The following is a 13,401-nucleotide window of genomic DNA, read 5'->3' on the forward strand; positions in this document are numbered from 1 at the left end:
AATGTGCAGAATGGTGTGGTCTAATTTGTTTCTAGTTTAGAAACATAAAAACTCCCAGCGTAGGACAAGGACATGACTATAACAGTGGCTCCTACACCTACAGCTGATCCTGAGCACTTCAAACAGTTATACAGCCAGTTTTGGCCTTGGCAGATGGGCTGTGGCCCCTGAACCACAGCAGAGCCCTCCACTGCTGCCTTCACATGGCTTTCCACATCTTCCTGAAGTGAGTCCTCTCTGAGGCTAGGTTATTGCATCTCTTTCTTCTTTGCCTTCTGGGCTGCTGTGCATTCAACTGGTGACTGAAATAATGGAAAAATCCATTGCCTTTGGATTGGATCATTTTCCTCCAACTCAGTCCAGATTTGGGAAAGTATCTAGGAGTCACAGGAATAGGAATATCTATAAAAAAATTACATTCACTAAAGGTGGTTTTGCCTTGAGTGTGTTGGGAATTTTTGCTTGTTTGTTTGTTTTTATTTGGGGGGTTTTTGTCCCATGTTAATGAATAATCACAAGAGCCTGATCTCAGTATGTGTCACATTTGGATGCAGGTCTCAGGTCAGGGTGATTTGGAGCAAGGACTGAGGTTCGGTTCTTCCCATCATAAGCAACTATCTTAATCTGGAGACTACGGTGGGGAAGTTTTCATGTTGAAGAGAGTTAAAATAACTAAATAAATGTGTGTCTCATTTCTAACTAAAATATACTATGATTTTAAGAACTCAAAGAACAATTATTTACTGCATGAGCAGAAGGGGCAGATTGACTCTTAACAGAGATATTTTGCAGCTTAGCAGTGAGAACAGAACAAAGTTTTCAGAGAGCTGTCTTTCGAGAGGCGCAGGGACTCTTGCCTTTCAATGCTCTAAGCATTAAGCTTCCTCGCTTCCAGCAGTTAGGTGAGGGCAGAGAATGAAATAAAAAAATCAAAAAGTCTTAATCTGGAAACCTTTACAGATGCAGTGAAGAGCCAAGAAAGTATGTTAAGTATAATAGCGGATTGGCATTGGAAATCTGTGGAAAGGACAAATATCTATGACATATATTTTCTAGCTTAGCATTTATTTTCAACTTGGTCTCAGATATACTGTAGTCTAGAGTATGTATACAGCAAATATGATGTATAGAGCCTCCCTTAACTATGCACTTAGGCACTATTTCACTGACAACAGAGCATGCTTATACTTAAAAATATTTTCTGTAAGGGCAGCTTTAATTATATGTGACTTAAAATGTGAAATAGTTCAAGAAACAATTGCACACCTAAATTGAAAAACCAATTGCAGAAGCAGAATCTCATATTTATAATAAATTTTACTCAATCTTTCAAGCACAACATTTCCTTTCTAGAAATCAGGCATATTTCCTCCCATTTTCATGCCTACTGTTTCCGTAGGACAGTGTCTTGGAATTAGCATATCCCTTTCATGTGAACAAATAAACTAGGCTTTATAGAGAATTGCAAAATCACTTGTGTCTTGTGAAGCTAGTTTAACTGAAGAAATAGCATACATAAAAGAACAAGAGTCTTATGCCTTTTATCCTGGATAAATATGCACTTGATGAGTAACCCCATAGACTCTAGTCTGCTAGTCAGTGGTAAAAAATCTGAAAGTCTGAAGAAATGTGAAAAAAAATATACATTTTCCTTTGAATTTCCCTTTTTAATGCCTTGAAAATGTTAATTGCAGCTTGACTAAAAGTTTCTAGTGAGTGTGTGAGGGTAGTCCACAGGCTGGATCTCTAAAATATGAGGGAAATCCTTCATATGTGCTTTCATTGGCAGAGTGTAGCTTGTGCAGTAGGGAAGCTTCTTGAGTTTTGAATCCATTTTTGGTAAGATAACATTTTAATTTGCTCTCATCTCTCTGGATTTGGTTAGGACTTGCCTCAGAATGGCCCAATACAGATTAATTTTCAAAAATTGCTACACTGAGAAAAACAGTCATTCTCAAGAGCAAATACATAATCTCATACATGAAACACACCTTGGGTTTTACTCATTTCTCACTGACATAAGGTGTAATTTAGTTGTCTAAAATGGAGTCATTCGTGATGTACATCAGAAACAGGCCCAGAAAAGCTATTTTTAACACACACACACACACAGAGCCAAATGACATTTAATTTTTTCACATTCACTCCCCAGTGTTGTTATATACGTCCTCGGTGGCATTATTAAGTGGAGCTTTTCAAACAGATGAAGTATGTTACTTACTGTGGCTAAATTGTAGTGAAAGAAGATATGGCTGTTTGCCAGTGAATGGTGTGTAGCTTGTAGAAGCATGTAATTACATAAATCACAAACATATGCAGAAGATGTTTTCTCTTTACATTTAACTGGTGTTGCCTGGAGCTATAGCTGCTTGCAACTCTATTTAATTACCATAATTATTTTAAATGTATATATCTGGGCAATCTTGGAGCTTTATGAGAATGTTATTCATACCTTATCTGCAAAAATCTAAAGGGTCCCATTCTTCCCCAAAGCGGCTGCTGTAACCAGGTTTCTCCAGATTTCAGGCATAGGGTGGCTGTAATGTTTATACCTTTACTTTGAAATACAGGTTTTTAAAAAACCTGAGCCTCTGAAACTAATCAGGTCTTGAAATCTCAATAGATGCCATAATTTCCTCTTAGGAAATTAAGCATTGTACATTGTTTGTGGAAAAAAGTACCTAGAGAGGTCCTGATTAGCTTCTTCTACGTCTTAATTTGCTGACTGTGTACATGCTGTTTGGTCAAACAGATTGACAAGTGTCTAGGAAAAGCATTGATTGTGCTAAAATGGATACTTCCTATGGGAAATGTAAAAAATCCCTGACAGACTACTTGGGATTTTCCAGTTCATTTTGTCAAGCAGTCAAATGAATCAGAGTGGGGTATTTTTTTAAATTCTCTTTTGCACTTGTGTAAACCCTATTCAAATAGTTGATGCTAATAGAGTTGCCCCAGAAACACCACAGGATAATACAGGCTTTTGGGTCTTCTGTCATTTATGTCAGTTTTGTGTTGACTTTACGCCATCTGATATTGGTTGAGTTACTTGTAGCTCAGACCAATACAAATGAGAGAAGATGTGATCCCTGATATATAGGATGACTGGCCAATGTAGACATGCCTCAGTTTGCCCTGACTAATGTAAATTGGAGAGTATAGAATTCCTGCAGTTGAATACATTGGAAGGGATAAAACACTCGGGAATAAGAAATCTGATAGCTAAATAACCTCAAAAGACCAAGCAGTAGGAACCATAAGCAACTGTCACACATAACTGATGAAGAATACTTAAGAGCACTGTTACAGAATCCTTACACACTGAAAAACCAAGAAATGCAGGTTTTGTGAGAAGAGGGTAGTACAGTTTTTCTATTGGGCTCTGCATTTATAAAAACACGTGTTTTTGGATAAATGAGCTCTCCCTACGTTTGAAAAAAACCAGTTGGTCAAACACCTGTATGCAAAGATAGTGAAGTTGCAAAGGGTTCATGTAACAGTAAAATAGGAAATAGCAATTATTAGAAAATTTTGAAGTCTAGTCCTAGAAATAAACTGAATATAAATATATACCTAGCGGAAAATAAGGCTGAGCCAACACAGTACTTTTACATTATTCAGTGTCAGGGGAATAGGGTGATAGTTTGCACCTTCTCTCTTTTGTCACCACTATAGTTAACCTTGCAAGGTTAACTATAGATATCACCTTAAAGAGCTTTTGTAAGTTATAAGATTGTGTTTGTTTGGTTATAATGTGACATGCCAGCTGTAGATCGTATGTGAAGTTTTGTGACATGGCTTAGTCTTTTCTTCCACCACCCAAGAGGCAACATACACAAAGCATTATTGTCAGAGATCAGTTGCTACAATCTCTGGTGGGAAAAGAAAAAAAAAAAGAAATGCAAGCTTCTGGAATGCTTCTGGAATGCCAGGGAACAATGCACTTTCCACATCAGAGACTGGTTTATTTAATAACCACAAATTATTTCAGGTAATTTGGCACCAATTTAATTGCACCCACAAGAATATCCTCAACAACAACAACAAAAAGAGGTAACAAAAGAACCACCCCTGCTACCAACTCCGTCAGAAGGAACTGAAGGCAGAGTTTCCATTCATTAAATTATGATTAGCCTTGCTAATACCTTGTCTATCAAATCCCCAACCGTGCTGCAGACATACAAAAAGGAAACATATATGTGATGTTTTGAAAAGGAAACTGATGGAAAGTAATGTTTTTTCCCATGAATTAGAATGACAATAAAATCCTTCAGATGAAGGTGCATACTAAAACAGTAATTAAAAATGCAGATTATGAACAGCTGAAATTAAAATCCAGACAAGACACTGTCAGTCTTTCATTAATTCAAAGATCAATTTTTTCTAACTTAGAGGAGCAATTAAACTGGATTTGTTGGTAGATTTCATTCTGCTCTTTTCCATTTCGCATACTTCCAAATCACTGTGTGATTGAAAGATTCTGATGGTTGTGTTCATCTACCATCTCTGTAGTATCAGCAGAGAGTGATATACGCCCTGTCAGTAGGTTACAAAGCTCTTTACTCAATAGCAGAAGAATGTGGGAATGGTAAATCCCCCTAGTTTGGCCTCTAGGAAGAATAAATCTTGGCAATTTCAAATAGTGAAACTGAACATAGACGTTTTTACTCCTGGGAATGATCCTGTGCAGGGCTAGGAGTTGGACTCGGGATCCTTGTGGGTCCCTTCCAACTCAGCATATTCTGTGATTCAGTGATTCTGTCATTTATTTTAAAAGCTGATACTGGAGAGCTGCTGTGAAGTTCCATTTATTTCTCTTTGGGTTTGGCTTCTCTTGAGCACAGCAGAGAAATTTCCTTCTGGCCTCCCTGAAATGCTTTTGCCTACAGTTCACCAAAGGTAGTGCCACAGAAAGAACAGAGTTCTTTGTAAGAAAGACTTTATACTTCTCCTCATGAAAGCTGTGTTCACTATGTCTTTTTTCACAGTGAGATTTTACCCTTCCAAGGACCAGAGGAGAGCCTACAGGCCAAGTTTTGGTAGAAAGCCCTTGTCTAAATATAAGAAAATAATGTCATGCTAACTGAGTCAATAAGTCCTTGTCTAAATATAAGAAAATAATGTCATACTAACTGAGTCAATATGATTTTTCCTTAAAATCTGAGCATTAAGGATCAAGAATTCCTTAAGATAAAACAAAATAGCTGATTCCAAGTCAGAAGTAGACCATGGTCTGTGTAATAGGTTTGTAATTCTCAGACTACTTACTGTCCATGTTTCCAGCTTTGTTTCTAATGGCTATTTTGGCTCTGACCATTGCATCCACCAAAAAGTATATCTCCATATGTATTTCCTTTATGTTTGAATATGCTGTGGGCAATTGGATATGATTTTTTTTAAAACCCTATTCTTTATCATTATATCTGTTCAGTCAGGACTTTCAATGACTAGCTGCAGAAATACTGCTACAATTAAACAGAAATTTTCAAATCTCTAAATCATAAGAATTTTGTACTATGATCAAGTTTCAGCCTGAATTTTATTTGTTTTTGGAATTACTTCTTTTCATGGTGACAGAAACTGTTGCATGATTTAGGGAGAGAGGGAAAAAAATAGGTTCTGCATGTTAATAACTAGATGACAACTGCAATATGAAACATCATAACATGAATTACCTAACTTCATTTGACTTTGAAGTCCACCAGTTTGTCATAAAGTTTGCAAAACATTTGATATTCTGTTAGGAATACCTGGTAAATTCCCCATCTTAAAGTTATACCCATGCAATGAAGGACTTGAGACTTGAAGTGAAAGGGGCTGGATGTGATTACAAATTGAACTGTAATGCAGTCTATGCTTATCCAGTCAAGTTTTCCAGTGATGGTTGAGGTTGGCTAATGATTTCTTTCCTGCGCACTGCCCTAAGAATCCGTTCTGTTTCTCCAGGGCACCTTGGCAAGAGACTTGTAGATATTTAAAAACCATAATTAATACCAGGTATTTCACTTCACTTTTATTTTTAAATCATGAAAAAAATAATTACTAAGCCAAAGAAAAAAACCAAATATTTTCCATTTGCCATTCATTATAGATGTCAGACAGCCATAAATATAGAAATGGTCAGCTGCAGGTGTAACCTAGTTCTGTTGTGTAATGCACACTCTGTTCCTATAACATTACTAAAAATGGTCTGTCTGGCTAATAAATAACACTACCATTACATAGTAAAAGGTGAAAATTAATGTGAATGCTGCTGGTGAGTTAGCTATATTAACAAGCCAATCATGTAGCATTAGCAGTTATAATGGGGAACAACATAAACTTTTAAGAGCTTCTGCAAAAGCTTTCAGTCCTTTCTATGTTGGGAATTTATTTCTTTAAATTTGGTAGGAAAAATATGTTGGAATTTTTAAAAGAAAGTCACTGACATCTGCATCTAAAAATAAAAAAAAATTAAAAAATTGAGTCCAACCTACATATATCACTATTATCTCAGATGCTCTGCTGGTTAAGATCTCTTGCCTCCATCAAAGGTTCTGGCACATATATGATAACCTTTGATAGCTAACTGATAGAGAACTGATAACCTCTTACTGATAGCAAAATCTTTTCCACACCAGAGCAAGAAGAGAGTGCAATCTGAAATGGCAGTGAGTAAAGGGACACAATAAACAAACAAAAGACTAATTAGTGTCTTCTACTTAGACACAGAGCTGACCAACAGCCCATCTGGCCCTGTGTCCTCTCACTGATGTTGCATGATACTTTGGGAAAAATTTAAGGCCAAATCATATAACCCATGTTACCTCCCTGGAGTGTCTTTCCAGATTGTGTCAGCATTTGAGGGAGTTTTGAAATAGATTTATCTTGGCTATTGTAGGTAATAACCAGTAATAGATCTATCGCCTCCAAATTGTCTAATCTTTCTCTGAATTCAGTTTGGCCTCTATAGCATCCAGTGTCAGTGAGTACCACAATTTAATTGTGTACTGTGTGAAATGCAGCATGCTGAGAGTTACAGCCTTTGCTGGTATGGTTCTTACCTCCCATTTGTATGTCCTCAAAGACTGACTGTTTTGTATAGTCCTACAACGGCTTCTTCTATATCCTGTGCATCTGGGGAGAAACCACATGCAATCTGGCCCAAGATGATAAGTAGGATGATGAGAATCTCCCTGATTAGTAACATATTTTGTGGGTTGCTTATATTTGAGTCAAATGTACTAATTCCCTCTCTCTGTCTTTCTCCCATTCTTTTAATTTTGTTCTTGGCTGCAGAAAAATCACTAAAGAAAAATACCTTGAAGGACAGCTTGTTATGCTTGGCAATGCTTTGTTATGTTGCTGTGCCTCTATACCATATTTGATCTGAACTTACTTCTTGGAGATAAGTAGATTAAAAGAAAATTAATTGAAAATATTCCTATTTCACTTATTCATTGGTAACACACATCAGAGGGTAAAAATTAAAAGACAAATGTCTATCAAGTTAGAAGAGCAAGTCTGCTCTCAAATCTAGTGCTCTGAGTTCCTGTGGAAAACTTCACAATGATATGACATTCCTAACCTGCTTAAACGAGCACATATGGAAGAACTGAGTCATTTTATTCTGTTTTACACTTCTGAAATTATTTCAGTGAAAAACTTCTATTTCCTAAAGTCAAGTGCCTACCAATTTGTAGACTGCATTTTTAATTGCATTCTATGAGTACTGTGATTACATGCATGTTGTGGTGAAGAGGTGAAAGAGGAGGAAATTGAATTATTACTTATTTATAAACTGATGTTAAATTCTGACCTCGGTCAAGTTAATATCAAAGTTGGGAGTTCAGTGGGAGCTGAATAAACTCTAAAGATCTGCTGTTATCACTTGTGACCAACGAGCAAACAGGCAAGTTCAAAAATTCCTTGTCTCCAGTCTCTCTCTAGCTTTGAACTGCTTCTGCTGGGAGCACTGCTGCCTAAGAACTATCAACTGTTTTCAGATGGGGGCCCAGAAGATGTGGATGCAGACTGGGAACAGGGGCCAGCAACTCAGTTCCTCTTTTTCCCCCTCAGTGCATGTTCACATGGAATTTGATTCTTACAGTCTTTAAACAAGTGGAGAAGGCAGTGGTGGTATTTTTCATGGCAAGCACAGCCCCTGCTAAGGAAGGCAGTGTAGTGCAGATCAGAATTTGCTGTCTGTGGGTTTAACAGTTGGTTTGGGAAATGGCTGTGATTTTACAAGCCAGCTCCACTAAACCAGACAAAACTGCCCTTGGTGGTCTCTGTTTTGAGTAGTGTTTTAAAGTTATTGGATTTCCATAGTTACATTTAGCATCCTTTCACAGTGAAACCCAGATGAAATGCTGCTACCGGGAGATATCACCTGGGAAAGAAAGGACACGTAACATAAGGAGACAGGCTTAGAAGTGCCCCGGAGGGGCAAGATCCTATATGAACTATTGCTTCTTACATTATCTCCTCTGATGCCTGAGGTGAACCAGACATCTTTCAAGAAAGCAGATTGCAGGGAAATGGCTTTTTGCTTTTGCAGTGCTGATGCTACCCCTTCTGTTTAGGAAGGAAATAGCTATAAATCATAGCTAAGTTAGTTCATAATTCCTATAAAGTGTACTTAAGAGTTATCACTGTCCTAAAAAAAAACCTTCCACTCTAGATAACTGTATACCACAAATGGCACTTCCAAATTCATTCTTAAATTTTAACTGAATAGGCAGGAAGCACCCCAGAAAAAAACACTATTGTTATATCTGTATAAATTATAAGGTGTTTTGGGGATTCTTTAAGAAAGAGCAGCTGACTGGCTCAAAAATAAACACAAGAATTGTTTTTATGATAACAGATAGCTTTTGTAAAAAACCTGTGTTAGACAATATCTGAGTAGTGAGTTAACCTAGTATTTTTCATTGATGTGTCATCTCCTAATCTTCATCTTTCCTATAACTTTTCACTGTTGTTTTTTTTTTTCCCCAGAAAAACAGCAGGAATTTAAAATAGTTTGCTACAGAAAAAAAAAAAAAGGGAAGAAGTTGAGAGTGAAATACTATTTTCTAAAACCCATTAGTGAAAACAGAAAGGGAAAATAAGAAAGTGGGAAAGAGATAGGGCCATTTAAAAAGTCAGAGAGAAAAAAAAGGAGTGATAGGAAGGGAAAATGAAAGGACAGAGTGTGGCGAAAGAGCTGATGGGCAGGTAAAATGAAGTAGTAACAAAGAAGATTACAAAGAAGGGATAAAAAGGTAGCAACAAAGAGAAAGAGATGGAAAAATAATCATAGGCAGAAGTGAAAAAGAAAATAAAAACAGGAGATGGAAGGAGATCTAGGCAGGAAATAGGAAAATGTGGGAAAGAAACAAGAGAGTTGTATTTAGTTAACACATGTTGCTACCATTCATCCGAGGGAAGTAGATGCAGGGCAGTCCGACCAGTTAGGGCTGCAGGATGGAAATATAGAGGGGTAATGCCTTTTTTCTCTCATTTTTAAAACATTGTTCAAGCTTTGTCAGCCAAGGATGAGCATAATGAGGGCCAAAAGAACATGTTTAAAACACATAATGTGTGTTTGAAAGTGAAATGCAGATGCTAGCAGCAGTCCCTACTGAGGAGGTCCCCATCAAGCACAGCAGGCACAGTGTGGGCACTGACATCCCTAAATCATTCTGCAATTCTAACCTCTGCTTCCAGCACTTGCAGTGTTTATGCTTATTTTGTTATATTTTACAGAAAAAATATGCAGGTGGGGTTGTCAGGCCTTATGCTGCTTTATATGGCTGCAGAGTTATAAATCTGAGTACTCAATACTCAGCCTTTGCTGGGGACACCCATTTCTGTAGTGACAAGGTATGTCAGCCTGAACCAGACAGCAAGCTACTAGATACAGGAAGCTACTGTAAAATGGACTCTTTACCCTCCATTTTTGAGCTCATATTTTCACATTAGAAGTCCGGCGTTGGTGTGGTCACTGCTTCAAAGTGTTCTCTGTAGGCAGTTTTAATGAGTAATAATTTAAAAAGCAAATTGCAAGCTCTTCAGTGAACACGAGCTGGTGAGCAAATTTCGTGCTAAAAGGTGGTACACTGAGACTCTTGCCCTGAAGTGCTGAGGACAGACAGTGGGGCTACCAGTGGCAGGTTTTCCTCTGTAGGTGGATCAGAGTCCTTCACAAAACCACAGGGATCACACCTGCAGCCTAAGGGAGGGCCAAATCATGGACACATTTTACTGAGCATTAGTTACCTTTGACTTCCAAACGGCAGTGGCTAGGAGAAGGTTCGTTTTTATAGGTTTAAAATAAAAGATCAGTTTTTATATTCCATCAGGTTTGAAAGCTTTAATATCTTCTTTTATTTTTTAAATTTTGCTCAAGAAGGCTCAGAAGACTTGGGCTCACAGGTTCCTGCTCCCAGGCTACAACAGCCAGTGGAAGAATCAACACAAGCATCACAAAGCTAAGCCCTTGTAATGGTAGGTAAAGTCCCCTGATCAGCAGAGGGGAAATCCATAGGACACTGAAACCTTTTCTTCCTTGAGCCAAGAGGAAGTCTTCATCAACAGCATCTGGAATATTTCTGACATGCAACTCGAACATAATAAAGGTGTGAAGACGAAAAATGGGACACATCTACCACAGCTCCAATAGCCAAAGCAAACACAAAAGAGCTCAGAAGTTATGGCTTCAAAATTGCTTGTTCATCATGTACATAGCAAACCCCAAATGGGTTTTAAAATTAACCTAGTAAAGAAAAACAAAAGTTCTGTGGGTCAGAGGAGTCTGCCTGACCCTAGATTCTGTACTACCTTAACATGTTGGGTTTTTTCTTATTACTTTTCTCTCTCTTTGTTTGATTTTAGAGGAAGAGTTGGTTTTTTGTTTCATCCTTTCCTATTCTTTTGTCTTAAGTTTTTCAATGTACCAAACAGAAAGTCAGATCATCAGTTTTCTTCTACTCTTATTTTATAGACCACTGAGAGAAGCTATAAAAATTAAATTATTTTTGGCTTCTTATTTTAATGCTAAAAGAGAAAATAACCAGAATTAATGTGGGCAATTATGTGATTTTTCCAGCAGTGTCATAATCATCAGGGAGAGTATTACTGCTGCTTGATTAAATAGCTCAGATTTACTGTGATTCATTATTTTCTGAGAAAATCTAGACAACAAATGATTCTGTCTTTACTACTCTCTCAACATTTCTACCAGTAACCTCTTTGCTACATTTACATTTGAAAAAAAAGAAGCTGAAGTTAAGTTTGTTACATTAATCTAGAACAGCAGAAAGATGATGCTTGTGTATCTGTCTACCCACTTAAATAAGAAACTGAAGTGTGATCTACTTACTTGGCAACCATGTACAAACCACATAAAATCTACCCAGTGTTCTGTTTGTTGCCGAGAATTCAATGAATTTCGAAGAAAAAATTAGTCTCTCACAGAAAGGCTGACAGTGCAATGTCAAACCTCTGTCTTTTCTCACTACCTGTTCATACCTGCAGACATGTGCATGGACATATCTTGCTGCTCACGTGTTTTAATAGAGCCCCTGGCTGCAGTGCAGCCAATTTGTTTAAAAATGATTTCTCAAATATAATTTGGATACTAGGTATCTCATTTTTTGTGTTATGTACTTAATTCCAGGTTCAGAGGTTATTGAGCACAGAAGCCTCTGAAAAGAAGTCATCATATTTACCTCTTTGCATTTATTTCACTAACAAATATGGCAGCCAGATTGCATATGTGGGCAGGTTTGGAACTAGGAAATTTTCTTCAACTTGATTTTGCTTGACTAAACTAAATGGAATCATGCAGATTCCCCTGACTTTGAACTCTGCATGGAGCTGTAAAAACCATGCTTTGCTTTAAATGATCCCTGCTCTTTCAACCACAAACTTTTTTTTTTTGTTGCATATTGGCATCTCAAACCAGCAAGTACTGAGCACTATGGGGCTGATCCAGAAAGGCATTCCTGTAAAAGTTTGATTTCAGGTCTTGTTGAGGGCCAGTTCCTGAAAACATAAAGCTAGTCACACATTTGACTACTTCATTGGATTGAGACCAGGGCACAAGGTCTTAGAGATGGACGTGTCCGTGCTACGCTGACAAACACCCACACCTGGCAGTGAAGCCAGCTTCACTTACAGGCTCCAAGTTCCACTTGGCTATTTTAGGACAGGTTAGGTACAGAGGCTGGGTGAGGGGGGAGGTGGTTTATTATGTGAAAAAAGGTCAGAAGTTTGCCTGCTTGCTCAAACCAGCCAAATCTGGTTTTAATCTATGAAAACACACCAAAACACCCTTCTTGAAGAAAAAGGTATGTTGTATTTTTCCTGACCGCTGTTTTCCCTGGTGGCAAGTTTCTCATTCAAAATTATATCCACAGTTTTGTTTATGGGACTTTACAGAAGTATTTGCATGGGTTAGCGAGGGGAGGGAATACTCCCATATGCAGAAACACAGAAACCATTAAAGCACATGAGGCTCTGTTCGTTCCCCTCCCCAGCTGCTACTAAGTTTATTTGCAGGCTGCAGCCTGGAAAAGGGGCTGTGGCCCATCTGCGCCACATATGTGGGAATTAATTTCCAACATAGCCACAGGAGTGTGGGTCCGGCACACCCTCCCCTAACCTCCTCTCAGATCCCCCTCCACGCTGCCTTAATTGGAGCCAGAGCGGCCGCCACCGAGCGCTGCAGTGTCACGGGGCGGGAGGGTCAGGGGCTCGGCTGCGTTGCTGGTCCTCCGAGGACCCCCGCCGTTCCCTCCCTCCCCGGCACATCCATGGGGTTAAATGGCATAGCGAACCTTGTGCGGGCCCCTCCGCGTGGGGCGAGCGTCACCCCTGGAGCAAACCTGGCGTCACGCTGGACAGTGGGGAGCGAGAAGGACATCAAAGGGGGCAACGCTGTGCTGCTGCACCGCATCTCCCGGGTCTGAGCCCTTTCCCTCTACAGCTGCGATGCTGACACTCGCTGCTCAGTGGTGGGGCATCTGGGGGGGGGGGGATGTTGAGAGTAAGCATCCCGGGAGGAAAAATCAAAGCACGACGTTGAAGCTGAGGCGAGGAAAGGAGACAGTATTACTTAAAGTAGATCGCCCTCTTATACTCTCTTTTGCACAGGAGGAAAAAGTTAGTTTCTTTTTATATTTTGGGCCTGCTTGGAAGATGCTGGAAAGGGCTGTCTTGGAGTGGTAAAGGCAAAGGCCTCATTTGTTTTAAGCTTTTGTTAGAGCCAAAGGGGCTAGTGTAAGAGGGTAGAAAAAAAGAGATGAATATTAGCAAACATAATTGCATTTGTGAAGGTGTTTGTCCTGAGAAGGCAAAGACTAAGCTTTTGGGGGCTCTTTACTCTTTTGCACATATAAGAATAAGCATTAAAAAACCCAGTAATTCTGTGGCTTA

The 13,401-nt window shown here is 38.8% G+C and overlaps 2 long non-coding RNA genes across 4 annotated transcripts in view; one reads left to right on the forward strand and one right to left on the reverse strand.

Annotated features, from left to right (window-relative positions):
• LOC135411129 (uncharacterized) overlaps positions 1 to 13,242 on the reverse strand; it is a 27,056-nt gene extending 13,814 nt beyond the window's left edge. For both annotated transcript variants that reach the window (XR_010428996.1, XR_010428997.1), the window contains exon 1: positions 12,804 to 13,242. This is a non-coding gene — a long non-coding RNA (uncharacterized LOC135411129). The remainder of the gene's footprint in view (positions 1 to 12,803) is intronic.
• LOC135411128 (uncharacterized) overlaps positions 12,215 to 13,401 on the forward strand; it is a 27,193-nt gene continuing 26,006 nt past the window's right edge. For both annotated transcript variants that reach the window (XR_010428994.1, XR_010428995.1), the window contains exon 1: positions 12,215 to 12,314. This is a non-coding gene — a long non-coding RNA (uncharacterized LOC135411128). The remainder of the gene's footprint in view (positions 12,315 to 13,401) is intronic.

This window comes from Pseudopipra pipra, chromosome 3, assembly GCF_036250125.1.
Source record: "Pseudopipra pipra isolate bDixPip1 chromosome 3, bDixPip1.hap1, whole genome shotgun sequence".
Lineage (NCBI taxonomy): Eukaryota > Metazoa > Chordata > Aves > Passeriformes > Pipridae > Pseudopipra > Pseudopipra pipra.